This window comes from Schistocerca cancellata, chromosome 5 (assembly GCF_023864275.1).
Source record: "Schistocerca cancellata isolate TAMUIC-IGC-003103 chromosome 5, iqSchCanc2.1, whole genome shotgun sequence".
Taxonomy (NCBI): domain Eukaryota; kingdom Metazoa; phylum Arthropoda; class Insecta; order Orthoptera; family Acrididae; genus Schistocerca; species Schistocerca cancellata.
Window position 1 is genome coordinate 313,429,702 of NC_064630.1, and position 14,044 is coordinate 313,443,745.

Below are 14,044 nucleotides of genomic sequence, written 5' to 3' on the forward strand. Positions count from 1 at the left end.
AGTCCCATAAGATTAAAAAAAAGATTCCTGTACATGGGAACGAGTATACGAAGAGGAATACGAGAAAACGTTGAGATTGAAGCACCGGGAACCGGGTAAACAATCTTTTATTTTTCACCGAGGCAGCATTCTACTGCATGTCTATTGAGGTAATAGTGACACGCACGAGTTGACTGTTGTCTCTGGTGCTTTCCTTGAAAGGGGAGAACTATCTGCCTTACTTGCATAAGCGTTAAAGGAAGACAGAGAGTGGATGGAGTGATCTATTGAGATGGAGTTGTAACGAGGTAGGCATTAATGGTAGGCTGATGATGTATTCTAGAGAGAGAGGGACCTGTTGCTGCAGGTCATTTGACCATTTTTTTCCGTTGCTCTGTCGGGATGCGTCATTTGTGTGACATAACCTGAATCCAACTCACATACAACTGCATGTTCTGCGTGTGACTTAGAGCACTGTCTACTTGCAATTGTTAACAACAAAGCTCTCGGTCATCAGAGGACTTCCATCTTGGTTCGAGCATTCCTCTAGACGAACGAAGATTTATGCGATGTACTCCATTCCCTGCCGCATCTTGGGCATAAAATCGAGTCTTTAGTTTAATAACTACGGTGATTCTAAGTTAGCGACAAGTGCTTGTGAGATATTACAATCCCCGTGTGTACATCTGCTTGACAGATGTCCTATTTATGGAGTTTGTGGCAGAATGAAATGTATTTTCACATGTCAAATCGTTCAAATGGCTCTGAGCACTATGGGACTTAACTTCTGAGGTCATCAGTCCCCTATAACTTAGAACTACTTAAACCTAACTAACCTAAGGTCATCACACACATCCATGCCCAAGGCAGGATTCGAACCTGCGACCGTAGCGGTCGCGCGGTTCCAGAATGTAGCGCCTAGAACCGCTCGACCACTCCAGCCTGCTTCACATGTCAAACACCGCTGCTATGCTTTCTTTGTAAGAGGCATTCTCCGATACTAACGACCATTGTATATAGGACTGATGCTAGCATAGTATGATTTCTGAACCTAGATCGGATGTGAATAGTGGAGGCTATACATCTCTGAAAAACTATATTGTATCACAAGGAATCGATGTTTTAACGAAGTAGTTTTTCATTTTACAGTTTATCATCATAGTTTATCGTTGACAAACCGGCAACGAGAATGTATGTCACACGCTGGAAGTATATTTCTTACACTAGGATAGTAAGAGCGTTGCATTCCATATAACTAATAGGTTGGAAACCGCAACGATCTAACGTTATAGACTGTTTTAAGCGCAGAAGATTTTAGCCTTAGGAGTGCGTGTGTTTATGTTTTCTCTTACCAATACCTTCTTGGTAATGACTCCAGACACTAGAATAATACTTTAGAATTGCAAGCGCAGTAGATTTACGTAAAACGCAGCGAAGTCTGTCCATCCGGAGCTCCATTATCCATAAAAACCACCCATTTCTTGTTCTTAACCATCTTTTATATCGTCACAACAGTTTCATAGCTACTGTACACCGATAAAGGGTGCTACCTTGAGAGGTGGCATGAGCACCCTCTCATATTTCTCTGAGTAATTCGATCTTCCTCTCTAATTGCATGAGGTGAAAAGTCGCTATTCCTTCACATGCGGCTTCCCACGCAGCGTCTCTCGTCACCCGGGTGGTCCGGTGACTGGCGGGCTCTGTTGCTCTTGAAAGGGTTAAGTCGATGTGTGTGAGGGAGTCGAGTGAATGCTTTCCAGACGCCGACATTGTCATAAGGGCGGCGGCGACACGCCCACAGGGGCCTGACGGAGCGGCTGGGCTAGAGATTCCGTTACTTCGCAGAAACTTAGTGAAAACCGTTTCTGGCGGGTACCAGCGAGTCGTGGGAAAGACTTGTGTTCCCAGGCAGTCTTGGCGGGCAAATTCCCGCGTTTTCTGCAAAACCGTAACTGTGATTGGCTTGCTCAGGGCATAGCTCCGTGACGTAGCAAAATCGACGCAGAAATTGGCGCCAAGAATCTTTGTTGGTGGAAAGGTAGTGCTTCGGCAATAGAGTGGAATTTTCCGCCGGTTTTTCGAGTTGCTGATTGGAACATTTAACCATGGCCACCGTCGTGGGGGCGGGAATGTTCTGTGTTCGGTTTGTACGGGTGCTCTTGTGAGAGTCGTCTCTCGCCTTTCAGTTGGAGTAGGTTACAAGACTGAGCTCTCGCTGCTCTGGACAGCCTGCCTTCTATTGGCTGTCTAATATACTTTTATTTGATTGTAACTGTTTGACGAAGTTGCTGAAGTTTCGACTTCAACGTAACTTTCCGAGTACAGTTGGCAATTGAGCGTTCTGCGTAAAACTGGCCTATGTTGTCTGTCTTGGGCAGTTTTGGCTAAAGTTGACTGCATCGAAGTTACTATGTGACTTCACTTGTTAAAATCAATCACTGTACCGTCAGTGATTGTATGGCAGGCCTAATTCGTCTCCCTCAGAGGTGTATTTGTGTTGCTAGGAAGTCTTTAGTCTGGAACAACCAGGCCAGGAGAATTTGTTTCGGGCTATACTCACGACATTATCATCACCACGACGGGACGTCGAAGCAACCAGCCATTGCCTCCGGTATGCCAGATCGTGTCCTTGCAGTTAAGAAGACAGCTTGGTAATGTACGTCCGCAGCACCGGCAAAGCAGGCAATTTTGCTAGGCGATAATCAAAGCTCAGCAGAGTGCGCCTGTTCGTCTTTTCTAACTTTGTTCTGTCTGGGGTGTTCATTTCCTGAGTTATCACTACTGTAGCAGCAATTAATGTTGGGTTGGCTGGGTGTTTCTCTTAAGATTTGAGTTGCAAGGAATTGGCTCCACATACCAGTTGGTCATAAATGTCACAATCTAGTTTATGGACAACTTCACCATCACAGCCTTTATTTGAGTATCCAGTTTGATGTATTGTAAATGTTTCGTGTGCTTTGTTTATTATTTTGAGTTTAGTCATAATAAATCAAATTGTTATTTTGGACGGAACTTTCATTCTGTTAATCGGTGGAGCAACCCTTTCATTTCTCACTACGTTAATGAAACTTTCCTTAATTTCTATTCAATTAAATTATTGCAGGTGCCAAACTCTTTTCTACTCCACTTGCAGGGTCTATTACAGTCAGTTCGCGTTTCTTCTTAATCCATGTGCAACAGCAAAAGTAGGAGTTAAAAAAGGGGAGGCTTAGAGCATCATTTCCATATGAAGATTCGAGAAGAATTTAGTGTTAAATACACTGCTAGCCCCGGCACCTCGCAACCTTATCCTCATTCGCACATCTGGAGAAATCTTGTGTTCTTGGATGAGTGTGGGACAGCAGTTACAGCCTCGGTTCGCACTGTCCCTACACGAAACATGGAATTTAGCAGTCTACTTCTTGTCAGCTGCAGGGAGCGATGGTGAAAATGTGAGGAGATCTATAGGTCTCTAACTTTATCCTAAGAACGCGTGACTGTCCTGTGACTCCCAGCCACACAGAGAAAGATCGTATATTACGCACTAAGATCGAAGTGCTAGAGACATGTAGGTTGCTGTCTGGTATACTTTGATGACATAGATGTTTGAGAATAAACAATGAATGGACGTACTGTGCAGTCATCTATTTACATTCGCGATGGTACTCGCAAAGTAGTGGAGGGGCTATTTAGCGATGATACAGAAATTGCTAAGCATGCATCCGCGTCATTGGTCGGTGTTAAAATCATGATAAAATTGCTCAAATTGATCGCACTGTCAACTATGATGCTTATTATTACAGTACATCGACGGTGTCATTTCCATCCCAACCATCCACTGGTATGCTGTTGATTGCCACATAATGACTGACTGACATCGCTTGTTTGAGATGGAGAAAGACTCTTGGTGGTGGGGCAACAACTTCTGGGGATGGTTAACATTGAAGCAGTGATCGCATGCATGGCAGCAAATGAGGAATCAATCAAACAAAATGCAGCGTCATCAGCTATCCCATCACTGTGAATGATGAGTTTAAATGTAGAGGTCGTCAATCACATTTGGACAGCTGTTTGGAAACGCTCCACAATGCCTCAAGTCTCTTCCAGTTTTCTTATATTGTGACTGTCTTTTATTTCAATCACCCAGTGTGTGGGTGTGTTGTGGCGTCAGCAGCACCAACATGATTTACTCTGTCTGACGTCTAGTTTTCTGGGGGAGCCAATGGACCAAAACGTGTTAATGTCAGTTTAGAACCTGACACAGGCGTCGAAGTCGTGGCGGAAAAAAAATGTATGGCAGTGCACAAAGCATGTTATAGCGGAAAACGCCATGTATCAAACAGCGGAACAGAGACCCTCTCCTGCTCTGAAAATGTGTGGGAGATGGTCCTCGTACAGTACAGGCGATGAAACTTTACACAAATCTGTGCAAGCAACGTGGATCACAGGCCGCCTGCTCCAATGAATCAACACCTGTATATTTAATAGGATCGCCACATATGCATGATGCCGGCATGTAGACGGTATTTGCTTTTAATATATTAGAAGAGAGATGTGATAAAAATCTACTGGATGAAATTAGCGGAGCTTTTATAGTTCGTAATTTTCCTCTGCCGGATGGTACAGAATAACGATGATAGAATGTATGGGTGATAGGCGTGAATGGATCCTGAGAGATGCGAATCTGCTTTGATGTTGAGTCTTCCTAATTTTCCCGATAAGAAACACCACCGTAACTGTTTGCACTGATATACTATGTTGTACTGCAGGAGCAGGCTTCACTTGGCACTGACCGTACAGATCGTACACAGGTGACAAAGTTGCGACAAAATGTTCCCACTTCCACCGAGTGGTCAAAACACGCTCCTACAGCACTAACTCAGCTCACTTTGTTTCTACACAGGTTGCAGAATGTGGCATGTATTGCTCTCGCCGCCTTCTGGGTAAAACTGCTAAAATTGGTCTCGTTGTCAACTGCAGTGTGTATTACAGTACATCGCTCCATATCAATGGTGTCTTTCACATCCCGACCATCCACTGGGTATGCTTTTGATTACCGCATAATGATTGACTGACACTACTCCATTGAGAAAGAAGGAACCTTGGTGGAACACTGGATATCTGCTACTTGTCGCTGTGGAACGTGGGATTGAGTGTAGAGGCCATCACCTGAATACAGTTCTTTGGAAGTGTTCTTAATTGCTACATACTCGTTCAATTTCCAGATGCTGCAATGCCCTCCACGTGGTTTTATTTTTTATTTATTTTTTCACCAATAAGATAACAATACCTCTTTTTATTTGTGCTACCTCATGCATGTTGTGAATAGCACCTTCCAGTGATGGTCAGCACCAGAACAGTAATTATGTATATGACTGCCAAATGAAGGAACAATGCTTCTTTAAATGGAGCACCGAGACATCCGCTACCGTGTCGATGGAAAGATGACATTAACTGTACAGGTCATCACCTTCGAATAGCTGTTGGAAGTACTCTACATTACCGCAGACTCTTCCAGTTTCCATATGTTGTGACGGCTTCCACATTTTTGTCAATGAGAAACATTGACTCTGTGTTTTATTTCTAGCAGCCTGTGTTGTGGTAGCTGTATAGTTTATGCCATGTGATGTTCAGTTTTCTGTGAGAACCTGAGGATCGAAACATGTTAATGTTGGTTTAGCAGCAGTTGACACGGATCTCTAAGTCATGGTAGAAAAACAAAGTGTATGGCGGTGTACACTGATTGGGAGTGTTACAACCGAAAAAAAAAACAATCTATTGAACTGCTTATGATGGAACAATACAGGAACCCTCTCGCGTGATTGATAGTCCGTTGGATATGGTCATCCTACAGCCCAGGTGATGAAACCTTACACCGGTCTGTGGAAGCAACTTTGATAACGAACCACCTGTTCCAATGAACCAATACCTGTATATTTAATAGGACTGCCACATATGTTTGGATGATAGACACGAATGCAGCCTGAGAGACACAATTCTCCTTTGGACTGCAGTACCTGTATGCAGTTTGGAGATGCGCTGCAATGCAGTAGCAAAATTTTTGTCCTTCCTCCATGCCATGTATGATGTGTAGTCTTCCTAATTTTACCAACAAGAAACACCACCGTAACTGCTTGTACTATCTCTTCTACTACCTCGTGTTGCAGCGGAAAGCTTCTTTTAGCGCTGGCCTTACACGCTGTAGACAGTTGACGGAGCTATGACACCATGTTCCCATTTCTACTGCCCATTTCTACTGACTGGGTGTTCTGTGATGTCCTTAGGTTAGTTAGGTTTAAGTAGTTCTAAGTTCTAGGGAACTGATGACCATAGATGTTAAGTCCCATAGTGCTCAGAGCCATTTTGAACCCATTTCTACCAAATGGTCAAAACGCGCTCCTGTTGCATTAACTCAGCTCGTCCTGTTTTCCCACAGTATGCAGAAGGTCTTAGATATAGTGCTCTCTGAGTTCCGTATAGGGATGATCACATAGACTAAGCTGCAGGGCGGGCAGGGCAGAGACTTAGGAGCAGTAACAAGATGCAGAGGGACCGTCTAAAAACAGTGCTGGAGTTCTTGCTGTATGGGACGCTTAGCAGATAGGTTCGAAAAAAGGTGACTCGTTTCGAGGTACGAGAATGGCACAAATATCATCCACCAGTGGCTGTAATAATTAAAATGCGCCTCTACAGGATCCAACACAAATATGTGGTTGAATGGATAGACTTGATTCCAAATTGCGGACAGCATTTCGGACAGCATTTCTGCCTGAAAGCGTAACACTATCAGGGACCATGTGTGCCTGTAGACTCAAGACCGCTTTTTATACAGGGTGATGGTAACAGACATTCTGATCATGTTTTTAATAGTGTGGTCCTTACGCGAAATTCTATGGTGTGGACTGTAGAGTCTCCCTGTGGTCAGCTTCATCTACATCTACATCTACATCTACATCCATACTCCGCAAGCCACCTGACGGTGTGTGGCGGAGGGTACCTTCAGTACCTCTATCGGTTCTCCCTTCTATTCCAGTCTCGTATTGATCGTGGAAAGAAGGATTGTCGGTATGCCTCTGTGTGGGCTCTAATCTCTCTGATTTTATCCTCATGGTCTCTTCGCGAGATATACGTAGGAGGGAGCAATATACTGCTTGACTCTTCGGTGAAGGTATGTTCTCGAAACTTTGACAAAAGCCCGTACCGAGCTACTGAGCGTCTCTCCTGCAGAGTCTTCCACTGGAGTTTATCTATCATCTCCGTAACGCTTTCGCGATTACTAAATGATCCTGTAACGAAGCGCGCTGCTCTCCGTTGGATCTTCTCTATGTCTTGTATCAACCCTATCTGGTACGGATCCCACACTGCTGAGCAGTATTCAAGCAGTGGGCGAACAAGCGTACTGTAACCTACTTCCTTTGTTTTCGGATTGCATTTCCTTAGGATTCTTCCAATGAATCTCAGTCTGGCATCTGCTTTACCGACAATCAACATTATATGATCATTCCATTTTAAATCACTCCTAATGCGTACTCCCAGATAATTTATGGTATTAACTGCTTCCAGTTGCTGACCTGCTATTTTGTAGCTAAATGATAAAGGATCTATCTTTCTGTGTATCCGCAGCACATTACACTTGTCTACATTGAGATTCAGTTGCCATTCCCTGCACCATGCGTCAATTCGCTGCAGATCCTCCTGCATTTCAGTACAATTTTCCATTGTTACAACCTCTCGATACACCACAGCATCATCTGCAAAAAGCCTCAGTGAACTTCCGATGTCATCCACCAGGTCATTTATGTATATTGTGAACAGCAACGGTCCTATGACACTCCCCTGCGGCACACCTGAAATTATTCTTACTTCGGAAGACTTCTCTCCATTGAGAATAACATGCTGCGTCCTGTTATCTATGAACTCCTCAATCCAATCACACAATTGGTCTGATAGTCCATATGCTCTTACTTTGTTCATTAAACGACTGTGGGGAACTGTATCGAACGCCTTGCGGAAGTCAAGAAACACAGCATCTACCTGTGAACACGTGTCTATGACCCTCTGAGTCTCATGGACGAATAGCGCGAGCTGGGTTTCACATGACCGTCTTTTTCGAAACCCATGCTGATTCCTACAGAGTAGATTTCTAGTCTCCAGAAAAGTCATTATACTCGAACACAATACGTGTTCCAAAATTCTACAACTGATCGACGTTAGAGATATAGGTCTATAGTTCTGCACATCTGTTCGACGTCCCTTCTTGAAAACGGGGATGACCTGTGCCCTTTTCCAATCCTTTGGAACGCTACGCTCTTCTAGAGACCTACGGTACACCGCTGCAAGAAGGGGGGCAAGTTCCTTCGCGTACTCTGTGTTATTTCTCAACAGTGTTCCTCGAAAAGAACATCATGTTCCCTCCATGGATTCCCAGTTGTCCTACTTGGCGTGAATAATCCGACACCTAAAAAAAATAATTATTCGCCATACAAAGTGACTCTCATGATCAATTTAATTAATTAGGATATCAAACTGATATCAATGACGTACCACCTGGCGGGTGGAAGAGATGGCTAGGGCTACACAGAATGATTCTTGACAAGTGTTTCTTTTTTTTTTTTCGTTGGGCGATATCTTTTAACGAAATTTCAATCTCCCACCTACACAGGGCGAGACACTCTCATGCTTTGTTTCGTAAACGCTAGTATGATATAGCACTTCACCGGTGAAAGGGGACCTGTCATAGCGTACAAAATGTAAATAGTGAATTAGTAACCTATTCACCATGCAACAATCAAAAAGAGTGTAAATAAAATTATAATATTATTAATGATAAATAAAAACTGTTGTAGGTAACGTCTATACCTCCAATATACAAGCTTAAACTATAGGCACTCAAACTGGTTAACAAGTAAGAAGGAAAAATACCCACTCATTCATATATTGTTAACCCTCATCAGTGAACGATAAAAGTAACAAGTACACAATGTAGGATCACACCATAAGTGATGGTCATCTAAGGTCAGCAGCCCTAACTGAAAGGACGAAATTTCAGATAGTTATTCATAATGCAGTAGCGTGAATCGTAAGTTACAATGATACATATAGTCAATATTAAGATTACGATGTACAATAGTACAACGTAGATCTCAGGAGACAGGTCATAACGATACAAACCCGTGAACAACAGTTAAACACAAAATAGTCCAACAATGGAAGAAATAAAAATCCAAACAGTTTATTTCAGTTGCTACAGAACAATGTTTTCTTAGAGACACAAAGTACAGATACTAAGGTATGGAGAAATAAAACGTAGACATCGGGATGCTTATCAGTCATCGCAGAAATTTCATAGGTGAACAGATGTACGGGTAGTTAGTCGTGGATATTTGGATATTTGCTAATAAGTTGCCTTAGTTTAAGAAAGGGAAGCGCGGCCAACATTCAGCATTATATCCAATAAGAAGCAAGAAGAAAATACAATATAACAAAATAAGTAACCACAGGAATTATATAACAGCGGCTACACTGCACAGTTCTTGCCTCTGTGGTTTCTTATCTTTTTGTACGTCATTACGTTAAATATTGTTATGTTGAGCACATATCCATTAGATATTGGTGGAGCCTGTTGTGTTCTTTTCTTATATTTATTATGACGTTTTGGATTTTCTATCAGCCAGAAACGCAAATGATTTATCTATTCAGTTCATCTGTTCACGCCTTGTAAGCACTTGTAAACAGATTATGCTTATATACCTATTACGAATTCTGTGTTTTATATTTTTTCGCGTACTTGTTCCATTTTGTACTTTTGGCAGGTATCCTTTGTAGGTGGTTCAAAGCCGAAACCGATAGATATTAAAGTATAAATGAAAATAGCTGATAGTTAAAACGAGTTTTTTCAATTACTTAATGGCTGTTGAATGTCACCTAACCAAAACATTAATTTGTAGACCTTCGTTTCATGAATTGCAACATTATCTTGTATTTTCTCTTCAGCACTTTTTTATGTGTATGTAAAGTCAGTGTTTCCTTTATTCAAACGTTATGTTATTTTTAAGATCTTTTCTGTACCTTGTTTGCCAAAATTTATATTTCTTATTACTACTGTTTTTTTTATTCTGTGCGTATGATCTTTTCTCTCATTATATATTATGTTCCATGATCGCATCACGATGTCGTAGTCGAGTGGAATAAACACTAAACTAAAATAAGTGGAAATGTATTACACAAAACTGAACACTAGTGCTAACAGTAGCTGCATTCTGCTTTGTAAAGAACATATTGTTTGCATTCCGTCAGTCATGTTTGTCAGATATTTCAAGTAGGATCATATTGACGTGGGTTTGGGAGTCAGTAATCAGACGTCGTTAGTCATGAGTCTTCCTGCCAGAAAGCAGCCAGTTGTAGCTCGGTGAACTCTGGATTCGTCATTTTGGAAGATAGGATAACTATGTTGTGAAAGTTGTTAAGAAGGCAATGCAGAAGCCAATTTCGTCGAGGACATATTTTTGGTAGAAAATGTACATCAAAGATTGTCAATTTGACAACAATGTAATCACAGGATTCGATTCTGGAATTAGATGTGATATTTTTGTTTGCCAACTTCAAACTACGTGGTTTGGTGTCTGGCTTCTTAGTCATTTTATAGCTATGACATCATACCTTATACCAAACAAATGCAATTACTTAATATTAAAACAGAAACGAGAGTACAGTCGCTATTGCCACTTCACTTTGAATGGCATATTTTATCTTTAAACAATCATTCTGTTGTCTTACCTCGCACTTGACCCCTCAATGCTTTCTGGTCAATTGTCAGCATTTCTTCTCCCTGTTTCAGTCATCCTCTTACCCCAATTTAAAAAAATAAAACATTACCAATCTCCTTTTTGGTCTCTGTTTCTCTTACTACATTCGAACCTAGTCCTCTCCTGCCATTTTTTTCAGTGCATTAGTGCCAACTATCAAGCTTGCTACTTTAACATCAGTTACATTTCTACAAGACATTATGCCACCATTAGGACTAGAAACCCACTTCACAGATAATTATCAATTTTTTTAGTGTTTTCATCACCATCACAACACAACAACTAATTCAAGACTTCGGCTGTAAAAATTGTAAGTGACATTTCGACTGGTTTGAGAAATTGCGCATCAAAGTTTCAGAAAGTTTCCATAAATAAGATATTGCATGCACTTCCGATGTGATTCTTTTATATCCAGATTTTCACATGTCTCCACCGTAACGACAAAATTTTGAAAATGGCTAATTCTGCCCACAGTTCTATTCTTACAATTTCCTCGATGGTAATTAACATTGTTTACTTGCAAACCGAGAGCACTTAACATCAGTTACCATTGATTAACCACTGTTTACTGGCAGCGAGAGTTAACGAAACAGTGCTGCAAAACCTCTCCAAAATGTAAATTTAAAAGGCCCTTTTATGGATGGCACTTTTTTATAGTAAACAACGTTGTAGATGCACATTTTGTGTCAGGTATTCCTGAATTTGCGTTGCTTGTCTTGTTCACTTGCATGCTCGAAACACTTTTTAGAGAATCTACATGGAGGCCCTTGATTTTCGTACAGTAACATCCCTATTGTCCCTGTATGTTCTATATACCTTCCTTCATTTCTCTTTTTCCTTATTTATCCCTGCATACCTCCATCTCTGTCAGCTCCACTGTCCATTTTCATAAACTGTAGCTGCCTGCAGTGTGTCAGGTCTTGGTGCATCTTCCTACAATAATTCAGAGTCATAAGTTTAACATCGTCCACATATCTCACAATAATTTTTTGGCACACTCATTCATACGCCAATATACACAAAGCAAAGACTTAATAGGCTATATAAATGCAGTAATAATTTACCTAAACAGGTAAATACATCAATGTTGTTAGTATGGTTTTCGAGGTATGGATACAGCTGTAGAAAAAGCCTTATAAGAAACGAATGTGGTGCCTTACTGCAGCACGTCAACAACTTTAAGGATGACGTTTAACATGCCTGCGATCGCACTGTCACATAAATGTACGTGAACTATGGTAAGCGACGTTACTCAACATCGTTTACTTGCTTAAAAATATGCATATTTATCTCATCTGTAACACGTTTTGATGGGCATTTCCGTTCCGGAACGTGTGCAGGATCCTTATCGAAGTCATATGTACCCACATCATCCTCCGACTTGTACAGCTCGTTCGTGGAAACCATCTTTTTGTCAAAACCAATGCAAACGTTACGACTCCATGCAGATATGTATCTAGCACTTATCGCTGTTTATATGGGCACAGCCTGCCAAAGTCGCAACTACTTACAATTTGAACTGGGAGATAGAGATACCATCAGTTGGATTATCATGAAGCTTTCAACTAACTGGACTAAAGCATGTCACTATGTTTTGCATGCAATAACTCAGTTTATCAGAGTGTCGCTTACCATCGCTTACATCCGAGGTCTTCAATTATGTCTTTCACCTACGTAGGGAGAAATGATCATCATAATGAAATAAGAGAAATCAGAGCTCGAACGGAAAGATTTAGGTGTCCTTTTTCCCACGCGCCATTCGAGAGTAGAATGGTAAAGGAGTAGTATGAAAATGGCTCGATGAACCCTCTGCCAGGCACTTAAGTGTGAATTACAGAGTAACCATGTAGATGTAGGTAGATGTAAACCCTGACAGGTGACACGTGCGTCAGCATCCTGTCTGATCACCTACCCTCATTCGTGTCCATTGTGCGTTCCGACGACGCGCCATTCGAGAGTAGAATGGTAAAGGAGTAGTATGAAAATGGCTCGATGAACCCTCTGCCAGGCACTTAAGTGTGAATTACAGAGTAACCATGTAGATGTAGGTAGATGTAAACCCTGACAGGTGACACGTGCGTCAGCATCCTGTCTGATCAACTACCCTCATTCGTGTCCATTGTGCGTTCCGACGAACTTGGGCAATTCCAGCAGGACAATGCGACACCCCACATGTCCATAATTGCAACAGAGTGGCTCCAGGAACGCCATTCTGAGTTTAAATACTTCCACTGGCCACCAAACTCCCAAGACATGAACATTATTGAGCTTATCTGGGACGCCTTGCAACGTGCTGTTCAGAAGAGATCTCTACCTCCTTGTACTCTTACGGATTTACGGACAGCCCTGCAGCATTCATGGTGTCAGTTCCCTCCAACACTACTTTAGACATCAGTTGATTCCATGGCACGTCGTATTGCGGCACTTCTGCGATCTCCAGGGGGCCCAACACGATATTAGTCAGGTGTACCAATTTCTTTGACTCTTCAGTGTATGATTACAACTTTGCCAAATTACAATTTTTTTCACTCACATTTTCTGCTGAAAATTTGAACGGGGCGAAATTTTGTTATAGCTATTTTTGTGTTAATATAACTTTTATTGGTCTAGATCGCGAGTATATAAAATGATGTTACCGGTTTTGAATGTGATATCATTCGTCTTCAGATCACATTCAAAACGTGTAATATCATCTTATAAATTCGCGATCTAAACAACTAAAAATTATATTAAAAATTAAGATCGCTCTCCCTTATTCTTGACCACGTCAAGCCTAAAATTCATGTGTTGCCAACAGTCAAATCTCCAGATGACAGACAGTCAGATCGGTACCAAACGTTGTATGTCGATAGAATATGAACCAAAACTCCGATTTAGTTTGTGTTGTGTGCTGACGTCCAGTACAACAGGCGTAAACGGTAATTAAAAGTATCGCCAGAGCTACAGAGGACAGGAAAAGCGTATCTGAGAGTGCTTGCAATGTTTCTCTCGCTTGTGCGAGGAGGTAGAGCGTTCAAACGCTGTTTACGCTTGAAACTGTTGTATGGGAGAATATTTTCCTGGCATGTAAAAGGACTTTTCAGAGTTTGTAGCAATGTTCTTTCCGCAGTTTGCTTTAGCTTCGTTAGTTGAGCATTATGTACTCATTATTGACCTTATTATTTTGTTTATTATTAATTATTATTATGTTATTACTTCCACACGTGTGGTGCAGTTATTTATTGTTCTTTTCTGATTGTGTATGCTGTGAAACTACAAATGTACTATATAGGTCTACAAGT

General features: G+C 41.5%; 1 protein-coding gene across 1 annotated transcript in view; it reads left to right on the forward strand.

The window, feature by feature from the left end:
* The window catches only part of LOC126187637 (alpha-tocopherol transfer protein-like), a 139,436-nt gene that overhangs the window by 89,581 nt on the left and 35,811 nt on the right, over positions 1 to 14,044 (forward strand). The window lies entirely within an intron of this gene.